Genomic DNA, 13080 nt, shown 5'->3' with positions numbered 1-13080 from the left:
CAAAATAGGACTACTGTACAAATTTAATTCCGAACAATGCTATCAGACCTACCGTACCTGAAAAAGAAGGTATTTTACTCTTGGATAAAGTAGCATTATTAATCTTAAGAGTTTCTACTAACTACTGTAATATTAGTGACATTTTAACAGTATTTGAAAAGGTTTAATAGCAAATATTATATATGGAAACTAAGTTAAAATATAAAATGTCTTCAATAGCTCATGTCATTGATATGCAGTTTCATGCAATTTAGAATATTGTACACTGAAATTAAAGACTCAAATTTTAAAACATACATGTATGATATATGCACAACTTAACAGTTACAAAGCAAAGTGTAAAGATGTAATTTTAAATAATTCAATGAGAACTTAAGAATTCTTTGATTTTTTTTGTGGGTGATATTTTAATTGTTTCTATGCAATGTGGTGCCATTGGGGTAGCTGACACCACATTGGGCATGGTCAGGCTCTCATTCTCCCCCATCATGCCCCTTTATAAACTCTTTTGGGTTCCTTTTCTCCTTTATCTTAGACGCACTTTCCTCCAAGAGTGGTAATCACAATGACCCCCTCATCGGGGCAACAGGATATATAACTCCACATTCCATTACTTCCGGGCCCTTTGACTTCAGAGTCTAAGGTTCATCCTGTTGTCCTCACTGCTAGGAGCTTCCTTCTCATACTCCATTAGGACACTGTTTCACACACAGCCAGTGCCCCAGGCTCCCAGGTCTGCCTCCAGCCCCGACATCCTCTCCCTAAGCCACCAGGTTGGGTTACACAGACTACCTACATCACAGAGTCTCTTCAGCACTACACACCGTGCCAAGACCCGACACACTCACACTCACACACTCACACACCTCACTCTCGCGCCCTTAGATTGTGAACTCACAGCTGCCAGCACAGATCACATCATGCCCAGCCACCAATGCGTTACACCCTGCAGCTGCCAGCGCACCTCACTATCTCCCAGAAGGTTCAGCTAGATAGATCCTCCTCACTTCCCTGATACCATGTATTGCCAGGGGGAGGGTCCCTCTACCACACAACCAACTCTGGTCCCCACTCATTAACTCATACAGCGGACACGACAGCCCTGCTGTCACACCCTAGCAGGATGTCGTCCCTTTAAATCTTTCGATGATCTCATAAAGCTCCGTTTCTTTTGTCAGTCTCCTCACAGACTGACGTTTTCACTTTTTTCCTTGCAGCCTGTTCCTCACAATCCCCTCCGGAATTGTCATTCTTCTCCACCCTCGCACGGGGTTACTACAGTGGCCAATCAAGTCTTTGTTCACTCATACACAGCGGCACGCTCTTCTAACATCGCCCTGACTAGTAGTGTCACACACCCGCTACTGTCATGCTTCAGCCCGGCTCTCTCACTGCAGAGCCTCCGCAGTTATACTCCACTGCAGCTACAGCAAGACTGAGGTCCTGCTAGATCTTTCCCCCTCTTTAAACCACTTCTACACCTGCCGTTCATTCCTTATTCACGTCAGGTGTGGTTTCCACGGCAAAGCGTCTTCCTTAATCCGCACCAAACACTCCCTGCATTGTACCACAGCATTAAACTTAACATTGTTCTATCTAAAGTTCTAAATGTCAATCCATATCTCTGGATGCATAGCACTGAGTTGCACTGAGTTGAATATCATTTCAACAGTATTTTAAGAAAAGCTACAGTACATACTGGAACCTTCAGCCATTGTGAGTTATGCCTCAGAATTTTGGTCACTTAACACAAAAATAAAACAATCCATCCTTCCATTCATTATCTAACCACTTTATCCATAACAGGGTTGTGAAGACGCCAAAACCTATCAACAGGACACGATCTGGATGGGACACCAGTTTATTGCAGAATAATGACTTAATTAAATATTGTCTAGGTATCATTTTTTTCTTGAGTAACCAAAGACCCACCTTTCACATTTGGTGTTCAAATAAGATAGAGGCCTCATACTGAGACTGGTCATGTGGAAATTGTGTGTGGTGCGAATATCAGGTTTTTCAAATTTGATGGACATAAAAATCAAAAACCAAAGACATCTGAGAGCTGCTGAGCAAAAGATTCTATGTTTAACTGTCATCAGTTCATGTCAGGTTGAGGAGATGCACTTGGAAGCAAACTTTCTAGCGGGTGACCTGGGTTTGTGTGAGGGGGGGGCTGTGTGCCACATTTTTTTTATTTTCATGTCAGTACACTGTGGGGTGGAAAAGTTTGCGAAGCAGTAAACTAAATCAAAGGACGATAAAGCTACAAAAAGATAGGACAAGAAATTTGAAAAGCATAGTCTTTTATCATTTGAATGCATAAGCAACACAATATTCTGAAATACTAATTTAGTTTAATTTAATTATACAACCAGTAACAAAATGATCAAATTATGGAATACAGTATGAATTATGTCTTTCCAGGAAAGTTGGTTTGCGAAACCTTGGACATGGCTCTCTTAGTTGGCAATTCTTATCTTATTCTGCTTACAATTTGATTGAAATTTTACAATGATCAACAAAAACATACTATCGATGGTCAATAGCAGACTTCCAATTAAATGTAATTTAGGTACAGTACTTCAAATTCAAATCAACATCTAAATCGATAAGAACAAGGCAGTTATTATAAAAAGAATAAAAATTAATTCAAATAAAGCAAATTATGCGAAGAAGGTAAAGTTATATTTTATTTTGTAACATTGGGTTTACTTTCAGGGAGAGACTATTGTATATCTGCATGATATACAGTTGGAAAAGCCTGTCACTCTTTCTTTATGCTTACAGAGATAGTCTGGCAAGTTTTCAATGTCATAGGAAATGCTGCATTCCATTGCTATTACAGCAATTTGTAGTTCACATAAAGTCTATTTAAATGGATGTTTTCCATATGTCCATATCTTCTTGGTATCTATCTTAACAGATAGACCACAATGTGGATAAGCACCCAAATGAATTTTTGTATTGACCTAGAAACTTATGAATATGTTGAACATGATTGCCAACAAACCATTAATACTTGATAATGTCATTGAAATCAGTATGTGTACAGTATATAGGAATTCCTTCAGGCAGTTCCTTTCCTGTAATGATCCTGTGTAGTGGCATCACTGGGGAGGACATCTACATGGTGATTACTGGTACCACTATCTTATAGATCCAGGGTCCTGGCTTTAATTGAAGCTTCAGGCACCTGGATTTTTCATACTCCCCCTTGTATGCATGGGTTTTTGGAAGGCAGCCCAGTGTCCTTCCACCTCTCAAATGGCATTTGATTGGTTACAATTGCCTCCATTTAATTCAACCCAGGGTTAGATGTTGTTCTTAGTACAGCTAAGGGGGCATTTACAGTATGAGCAGAACTGGCTACATGACTAAACTAGATTCAAATTGGGGTCAATGGTCTCTTTTCATTTTTAGCTGTTCTGTATTTCTGTCTTCAGGCTATATATAGTATACAATAGGATTTGTTTGTTAGATGGGGTCTAAGTTAATAGTAAGTGCTCTAGTCAAGTCACAGTGAACAGATAGACCACAAATATGACTGTTCTCTGTGGCAAATATGCACAAATCACCTTTTCATGTGTAAACCTTTGAATGTGCACACATTCCCACATGTGTTATTTCCATATCTGTTACTTCATACTCAGGAGATAAAACAATAAGAGGCTATGAGCACTTTTGTACATGCATATTGCGCTGAAACAGGTTCATTGATTGATATTTCATTAATAATAAAAGACCTGTCTATCTTTAAAGTTCCATTAGACAGATGTTAAGTGGATTTTCCTCTTAAATCTGTTCAATTATTGCTATCATGATTGAAATATTTAAGCAGGTACCACACAATCTTATACAGTACATGCACCTTCTCAGGTATTACTCGCACTCACACAAAGCATTTCAACAACAAACGCAGAGTCTGAGAATGCTTTTATTTGGCAACAACAGCAAGTCTTGTGGGTTCTGAAAAGAAGCTCCCCCCAGAAATACCCTTAAGGTAATGAAAGTAAGCACCGTCGTTCTGTTTAAAACCTGAAGCACTGTGAAACAGAAGCAAGGATCTCCCTCTTAAGAGCAAGTTTTGCAGTGATGTTGTCAGAATGCACTGGGAACAAAACTGGTTAATATCTTGAATCAACACTCTAAATGAAAATTAAAATGTTTGTGTATGGAAATGTACAATATGTGTTCATACATAAAAACACAGTATCCTTCACATCTGTGTTGCTCCTTAGTCACTCTGAGAGAATGTTCTAGAAGTTCCTTTAAATCATTTTAATGACATTTGCATTGGAGTGCGTTTTTAGAAATTATTTCATAACTCAAGGGCAATCTTGTCTTCCTCATTTTGCCAGGCAGTGAATATAATTATATATTGCTGAGTATCAAGCTTTCCATGTCACTTTTGAATAATTCAGAAACAAAATGGATGGTAGCTTTTCTTAGCAAGGACTTATAAATGATAGATTATTATTATTAATTTATTTGAATGATGCTGTTATTTAAGGAACTTGGAGAAGTTACAGTACAATTACTGATGTTTTTACATAAAAATGGGGGTATCTATTTACATAACTGGATCATCTGGGCTAAGTACCTTACACAAGGTTACAACAACAGAATCCACACCTGTGAATAAGAGATAAAAGTCAAGATCCTATAAGAATCCTGATTATTACTCTAGTTAGTATTTGGTGTACAGTTTTTCAATATTTTCCATCTTAGAAATAGAAACATTTTACAAATAAATGCAAATAAAGCTTGATAGAATTGCTTGTTGATTTTAAATCTTGAATTAGAAACGTAAAAAGATGACAACATTAAAGAAACTTCCTTATGGACATTTTCTGAGACGTCAAATTGAAAATTTCAGAAACATTGCTTGCAGATTGTGTTCTCAGATTACTTATAGAAAGTGCCGAAAGATAAATATTTAATATTATTTAAATGCAATGTGTTAATATGTTCTCCAAATAGAAAAGTGTGATCTTTCACTACACAAAGAAAAACACTATCACATAATATTTACAGATGTTATTCATAAAAACGTTTTAAAATACATACCAATGTTTACTCCTTATAAAAATAAATTGGAAGACATTCTTGACAGAACAGATTCTTTGAACCACAAAACAAATGATTTTGATATATCTAAGGAATATACCGTACCTTGTAGGTAATTAATAATTATAATTTAAAAAGAAAATAACCATTTACTTTGTATGCTAGTACATGTATGTTGTGGAATTTATTCTCCATGCAATTTAAACTACAGTATGTTGGCAGACATAAGGAACAACATTAGTACCAATTCCAGTTAATAATCTTGCAAGCACAAGTTGAATAAATGAAGTGTGTTCAGTCTTCAAGATACTTTCTATTTACTGTATATTTAATTAGTGGTATAGACATTAGCTCAGAAATGTATAGGTTATGATCAAAGATCACTCCATTTAATTTGGAGAGTTATACTGATTGTCCAGGTTGCATTCCCACAAATATGTCCCACTGTTTTCTTTTTATGCAATTAAAATGAGACATAAAGAATTAATATTTCCCATTTTATAATGCCCATTTTTTTACTGATTGTATACAGCATCTCAATTTTAGTATTACTGATTCTCACACTGTTTTATATGTTGCATTTATTATATGTTAAATAAGCTTTTCATACCAGATATTTTCAATAACTTCTACATAAATAATTTAATTCTATAGATCTCTACATGTTTCTACTAATGAGAAACAAACTTTGTTACTATAGGAACACATTTAAAAGTTTTACTTTTGGAATGCAGATTATTGACACCAAAAACAATGTTTGCAATAATTTATCATGACAGAGTTATGCATATAATAGCCAGTGTTTTGTTGAGTGTGTTGTGTTTATTTTACTTCTTTGGTGTCTACTTCCCTTTCCACTTAAGCTCGGCCTGCTGCCCAAACAACAGAAGGCAGTCATCACAGATGGAGTGGCACACTGTTTGCTTAGACACCTGTCAATTGGCACACAGTCAGAGGTGACACATTTGATGTTTAGGGGTGCTGAGCAGGCAGGTCCCAGACCTGGAAGAGAGGAACAGGAACGAAAATAAGGAGACTGGAAGGAATGGCACACTTGACCTGGGCCTCCATTAATCTGAGTCGTTGGAAGAGATATAGATGTTATTTAAAGCAAAAAATTGTCAATCTTAAGAATTCAAGAATCGGTTTGCAATACAAATTAGAGGATGCTGAAAGATCTTGGAGAATATTCACAATATTAACAGACTTAGAATAACCTGCTAGGGCAAGTGATAAAGCTGGCCATTGAGTTAAGTCTTGGTTGTTTTTCCAAATAGGATATAATTCTTATGGAGGTCCTTATGTAATTCAAACCCGTGACATTGATGATAATTCTGAAACATCATGAGATTCATATTCTGTCAGTTACTGTATGAAAAAGTTCATAAATGCTCAGCTCTAATCTTTTGCTATTATTTTACATTGAGGGATGATCCACTTTTTACTGAAACAGCTGCACTATGTTAAAGCACATTTAGTCTGTATATTACATAAACAAATGTAATTTCTGTTGGAAATTGTCCTCTACATTATTTCTTCTTCCTGACAGTTTAAGGTTTTCCAATGAGCTGAATATCATACTTAATAAAGAAGTATGACAATATAAATCATTTGTTATATTTCATCTTTGTTAAATATAAGCCTTTAGAAGGATTTTTGATTGAAATGCCAGTTCTGTTTATGAAAGAAGTACAGTAAATGTACAGTATGTGCAAGATTGTACTGCATGTGTTCCAAAAGAATATCAAATAATATTTTCAGGAATACAAGTAACACAAAACAGTATAAAGTTGGCCTATAGGTCTCTATATAAATGTCCCGAGTTTGCATATTGCAAAAAAAAATGTTTTTGCATAACACCCACAATGAAGTATGAAGATTTTCAGTTTGTTTTCTATTCACATCCAACAACATAATCTGCTATACTACATTGAAGCTGTTAATTTGAGAAACTTGTTAAAGTTATTATTTTAACATGCATAAAAATAATTTCTGTGTCTTTCCTTTTCATTGGAATACCTAAACAATCAGAGGCTACAAGTCCAGGAAAGGCTTTGCTTTACAATTTGCATTACATAATGACAAAGGCCTAATGTGATAAGGTGAATAGGAATACATAGAAATAAAATTGAATATGTCATTTATTACTATAATAAATAAAACTGAGAACAAAATCGCATTGATGCAAGTCAAGGAGTAGTCACAGCAGTCATAAAGTACTGCCTCCTACTGTAAGTCAAAAGGAGGTGCAGAACAAGTGTCTATTTAATAGTTCTACATTCTACAGATCCTAGACAATAAACACATTGATACTGTCTTTACACGGAAACTACCACTTGCAGTTTAAATTCACGCCTTTAGAAGACAGACAAGGTAAAGTTACCAGAACTAAACTATGAGTTACCCAGTCACCGTCAGGTTAAATAGCCTAAGCTCAACTCCCCACTTACCCCCGATAGAGAAGTAAAAATCCATTTTAACCAGTCTGTAACCTGACACAAAATGGCAGAATGGGCAAAAAAGCAACAAACTCTACAATGTAGAATTATTGTGGATCCACAGGGACAACAACTAGTACATAAGAAATAATTAAGACAAAAGACAACAGCCAGTATACATGTAAAAATAACAATAATAATCACAACAAGGAAGATGCATATGCTAATAAGGTACTGTTACTGTTCTTATACAGTTGGATAAACAATGTTTGTATACATTCAAAGCATCACAAGAGGCCTGCTTGAAATCATGGAACAGGTCATTGTCACAGTAATATACAGCATACAGAATAAAGAGCATGGTACATACTGTATATAACAGTGAAATAAAATACAGCAGATGTAGAAATTAATTGAAGTGCAAGATCTTAAATGAGGAAAGAAAGACAAATGCCCTTCACACTACAGCTGTGAGACGGAAATACATATAATACTTAGCGATTTATAATGTATATTGTGACTAATTTAATTCAACTTAATTTAATTAAATTCAGTTTGATTCTGTTAGCTTTACTGAACACTTATAAGACAAATATTTTCCATTTAACAAGTGTAGATCATTTTTTTGGTAGCTACCCAATAGATTTTTCAAAACCCTCTTTTATGATTAAGTATAAATATTATGCATATACTGTAAGATCTGATCACATGAAATATATATATATAGAGAGAGAGCCTCACAAAATAACCAGGCTCTTCCTATGGTGTAACATTTTGTGAAATTACAGAATGATGCATACACATTTTAAAACTATAATATTTTATTCAACATTGAATGCTCAAAGTAAAGACAAGTTACAGGATATGTCAAAAGCAAAAAAAAATGAAATATGAAATGAAATATACTGATTACATAAACCACTGAATTCAATATTTGCTGGAAACGCCTTTGCCAGCAATTCCAGCCACAAATCTTTTTGGGTAAGTCTCTACAATCTTTGCACACCAGCTTGGTGCAACCTTGTCCATTCCTCTTGGACGATTTGCTCAAGATCTCTCAAGTTGCTTGATGACCACTTACAGTATGGTGAGCTATTGTCAGGTCTTTCCACAGAAAGAAAAGCTTCATCATGACTTTAAAACTGCTTTAAAAATACACACATTAGAAAAGTAAAATCTAAAGAATGACAGAAAAAAATGGTTCTTGTTTGGCCCAATTCAGGTACCAGCTTTTCCTTAAGTTTTCACTGTGATTGCTGAGCTATTCTTGTCTCTCAAAGCACCTTGATCCACCTTAAAGATTCATTACAAATACTTCAGTTCAAATCAAGGATTAAGTTTGAAAAAGAGAGTGCAGGACAGTAATATTGCTTTCAATATGAGTAGAACTTCAAGATTTGGTTTTCATAGCTTTAATAACAATTTACACTTTCATTTCTGGGGTATAAATAAGACATTTTTATATTATTGTTTGGAGATTATTATTCTATCCAACAATATATATCTCAAACTCTTATAAATCAATTTCACTTCCCCAGACACCAAAGCAAGTTCCAAAATAGGCAATCATAGTTGTATGTTTTTGTCATATTTTCCCTGAAGGTACTTATAAGTTCACACTTACCATTTTGAAAGAATATTTAGAAGTCAATGTTAATTTGTGCCTTGTATAATGATAGATTTAATTGCTTTCTTACTTTGACAGCCATATCCTCAAGGAAACCATGCTTCTCACATTACTATAGAGCCTGCTCTGCCAGTATGCTCAATTTTTGACACAAATGTCAAGAATTCTGTTCATCTTATAAAAAGCTTTTCATGATTTTCAAAAAAAAAAAACAGAGCAGTGTCCTAAAATAATAAAATGATTGCAATAATACATCAATGTTAATCAAAGAAACTTTGTACATATGTTAAGTAACTAGTAATTACTGCCTCTGCAATGAGTGACTGTAAATGAATCAAACATAAAAGAATTGTCTGGTTAAGATAAGTTTGCATCTTTATGATTTTTTTTCCTCTAAGGTGATAAGTCAAGTGGATGTGTTTGTACAGGAGATCACTCACCGTTCTTTTACCAAGATATGGTCTACTTTGAGTACTACAAATGGAAGGTGTTGCCACATTTACTTGGCTGCTAATTCTCTCGTGAAAGCCTCCGAGAAATATTATATACCATATTTGAGGGAGTGTTCCTCATGAGTGCCTTTTAGTAATAGAAAATGGTTGCCTTAAAAGACACTGTCCTTGAAAGACACTGGTTTTACTCCAGCTCAGTCCTTAACAGTAGTGCTTTTCCATACAGACACAAACTCTGCGATATTATTGGATGTACAGTATGCAGATTCTTATGCAGAAAACACAATTTATACCAAAGGTTCATTAGCTTTAGTGGGAACAGGTTGATTTGGGTGAGCTCATTTTAATAAATAATGGTTTTATGCAATAACATGGACCTCCAAAAGAGAAGTGTGTTGAAGAGCCTCTTGAATTATTGTTCTCAGTCAGGATGTTAATGGCACATTTAAGCTCTTATGTGCACAAACTAGTAAACCTGTGTTTGTTTTATATACTGTAGTGTTACTTGGTAGTAAGAAACTGTGTTAGAATTGGAACTCCTTGTTTGGTTTGTATTGTAAAATCATTTTATGCTCTTCATAAGATTCAATAACCAGAAATCAATACAATATGCAGTAACTGCAAACAAAAAAAGTGAAACAGAGAAATATGGGAAAAATGAAACAATAAACATAATAGCAGTACTTACTTTGAAGACATTCTACTTCATACAAAAAACATTTATTTAATGATAAAGTAGACTAACATAGACTCTAGTACATTTTTATATGCATCATTATCAAATAATATTGTAACGCAACGGGGGCTCAGGCGGGCGCCCTTGCCGCATCTGGTCGGCCCAAAGTATAGGTGGCTCGAACCCGGGACTTCTGCGTCTCTCTGCAGCGACCTAGCCCCGTGAGCTAAAGAGAGATCTCTCTACAGCCCAGTAGCTGTGGTCCTGCTATCACAGGGAAGGGCGGTGACGTCACCCGCTCTGGTACGCCGGCTCTTACACACACTGCTTGTCGGCCGTAAGCGTTACACTCTCCCCCGCTTAAATCGCCGTCCCCGGCGAAGGGCTATCCCGCCCCGCTTCTGACACCAATGTAACGCAACGGGGGCTCAGGCGGGCGCCCTTGCCGCATCTGGTCGGCCCAAAGTATAGGTGGCTCGAACCCGGGACTTCTGCGTCTCTCTGCAGCGACCTAGCCCCGTGAGCTAAAGAGAGATCTCTCTTTAGCTCACGGGGCTAGGTCGCTGCAGAGAGACGCGGAAGTCCCGGGTTCGAGCCCCGGACGGTGCAGGGGCCGACCAGATGCGGCAAGGGCGCCCGCCTGAGCCCCCGTTGCGTTACATTGGTGTCAGAAGCGGGGCGGGATAGCCCTTCGCCGGGGACGGCGATTTAAGCGGGGGAGAGTGTAACGCTTACGGCCGACAAGCACTATGTGTAAGAGCCGGCGTACCAGAGCGGGTGACGTCACCGCCCTTCCCTGTGATAGCAGGACCACAGCTACTGGGCTGTGGAGAGATCTCTCTTTAGCTCACGGGGCTAGGTCGCTGCAGAGAGACGCGGAAGTCCCGGGTTCGAGCCTCCAGTCGGGATGGGGCCGACCAGATGCGGCAAGGGCGCCCGCCTGAGCCCCCGTTGCGTTACAATATGAAGCATACCAATGCGAGTTGGTCCAGCTCTAGTAGCACTTTCACTGGGTGTTCAAAGATGTCCATTCATAAATCTGTATGAGATGAGAAGTAGCGACCTGCAGCATTTCAGAACAAGGCACTTGGACTTCCAGGAATGGTGTATACGGTGATGGCTTGATTCCAAGGTTACAGTGACACTGTAACATTGGAATCAAGGTTCATCACCATATGGATAAGTTTTGAATATTATTGAGTGGCCCTGGTTATTGCGGACACTGCTGTGTTTCTCAGCATAGAAACATTCTGTTCACAATAATCAGACACCCTTTCAAATACCAGCAGAACATATAGTATTTCAGTATTGACATGTCAACTAGTGCCATAAACATGGACACATATTCTAGTGAGTCTAGATATTGCTTCATAACTTGGCTCTTTCATCAGTGAAACAGTGAAACAAGAAATTTGTCTTGCACAGAACCACTAAAGGGGTGAAACGAAGAAGCAGACGGTGCTTCAAATGCTCATGCTTCTGCAGTTCATGGCACATGGCTTTTAAAGTTTTTCAGGTACACTCAGATAAAGTGAAGTATATCCCTACCAGTGCTCAACTTTTCTTTTTGATTTAACAGTCTGTTTCTGCTCACAAGATATTAAATCATCTGTTTTCCTTTGATTCAGTAGCATCATGGGACCTCTTGATGTTATATTTTTATTCATCAACCACTACTCTTGAAGCTGTCATGTTAGACATTGACATGTTAGACAGGTGTAGCCTTTCCTTTAGTCATACAATGCTGGGGTGTATACTTTTTTTTCAGAGGGACTGGTCCTGCATGAAAATACAAAGGGGCAGTAAGATATACACATACTGTACTGTAGAGTATTTTATATTAAATCATTTATACTCATTTCTTATTTTTACTCAATTTTCTTTTCAAATTAAGACGCACCTCCCTGTGTTTGATCCTCAGCGTTGTACAGCTGACCATAGTCAGGTGCATTCCCTACATTCACAGAGAATAGGTTGGCTAATAATTTAAATGTTGTTTTATCATCCTGAAATTATGAATCTGTACAAAAAGTCTCCTGCAGTTCTTCTACAACCAATGCTTGGCAGCTCCAGTCCTGCATATCAGGAAAATCTTGTGATGTGCTACTGTAAGTCACAGACCCAGATGCAGTCTTCCATCACAATTGCTTTTATTCTCTTTTCCTGTAGAGAGGACATGATTTCATTTGCTGGGCAAAAACTCTTTTCAAAATTTTCTCATCTAAGCTACTTGACATCAGTATGATAAAGGACATCGACCTGTGATACACTGATGGTTTCTAAAAAAAAAAAAACTCCTGGTTATTCACAGTGCATGAATGAAGTCCATTGATGATTGCTAAAAGTCCATTATTTCTTTGAATTTTAAATACTGTCCACACAAGACCCCCTGGAGAATAATACAAGAGCAAATTCTCAGAACAGTAAATCAAAACTGACCCATGATGCCACATAGTCACTGCAACCGTGCAAATACAGTACTACCGTTCTTCTGCATTTCCTGTTGTTGACAGGCAGGCACACAGCTTCACAGTGGTATGGTACTGCATAAGCAATACATACCCCGATGTATCCTCTTAAGTGATCAATAAAGCCATTGATCTCTCCTTGCATATTTGGGGTACCATCTGTAGTTAAAGCCATCAAGGCCACCAATTTATCTCACTGTAAGTTTAAGTCACTAGCAGTGTCTTTCAAAGCACTGGAATATATTTTTTTTTTTTAATTTGTGACATGGTTAGTTGTGCTTTTAAAAAATTTACAAGAATTAGCTACCAATGCATCACTGCATGCTCATTCTCGAGAGCCTGATGTTCA

The 13080-nt window shown here is 37.2% G+C and overlaps 1 long non-coding RNA gene across 1 annotated transcript in view; it reads right to left on the bottom strand.

The window, feature by feature from the left end:
* The window catches only part of LOC148657464 (uncharacterized), a 120840-nt gene that overhangs the window by 77802 nt on the left and 29958 nt on the right, over positions 1-13080 (bottom strand). Inside the window, exon 2 of the long non-coding RNA XR_015940975.1 lies at positions 5902-6072. This is a non-coding gene — a long non-coding RNA (uncharacterized LOC148657464). The remainder of the gene's footprint in view (positions 1-5901; positions 6073-13080) is intronic.

Source organism: Lepisosteus platostomus, chromosome 8 (genome assembly GCF_059453375.1).
Source record: "Lepisosteus platostomus isolate fLepPlt1 chromosome 8, fLepPlt1.hap1, whole genome shotgun sequence".
Classification (NCBI taxonomy): Eukaryota; Metazoa; Chordata; class Actinopteri; order Semionotiformes; family Lepisosteidae; genus Lepisosteus; species Lepisosteus platostomus.
Note: the sequence above shows the minus strand (reverse complement) of the source record. Positions and strands in the feature narration are given on the sequence as shown.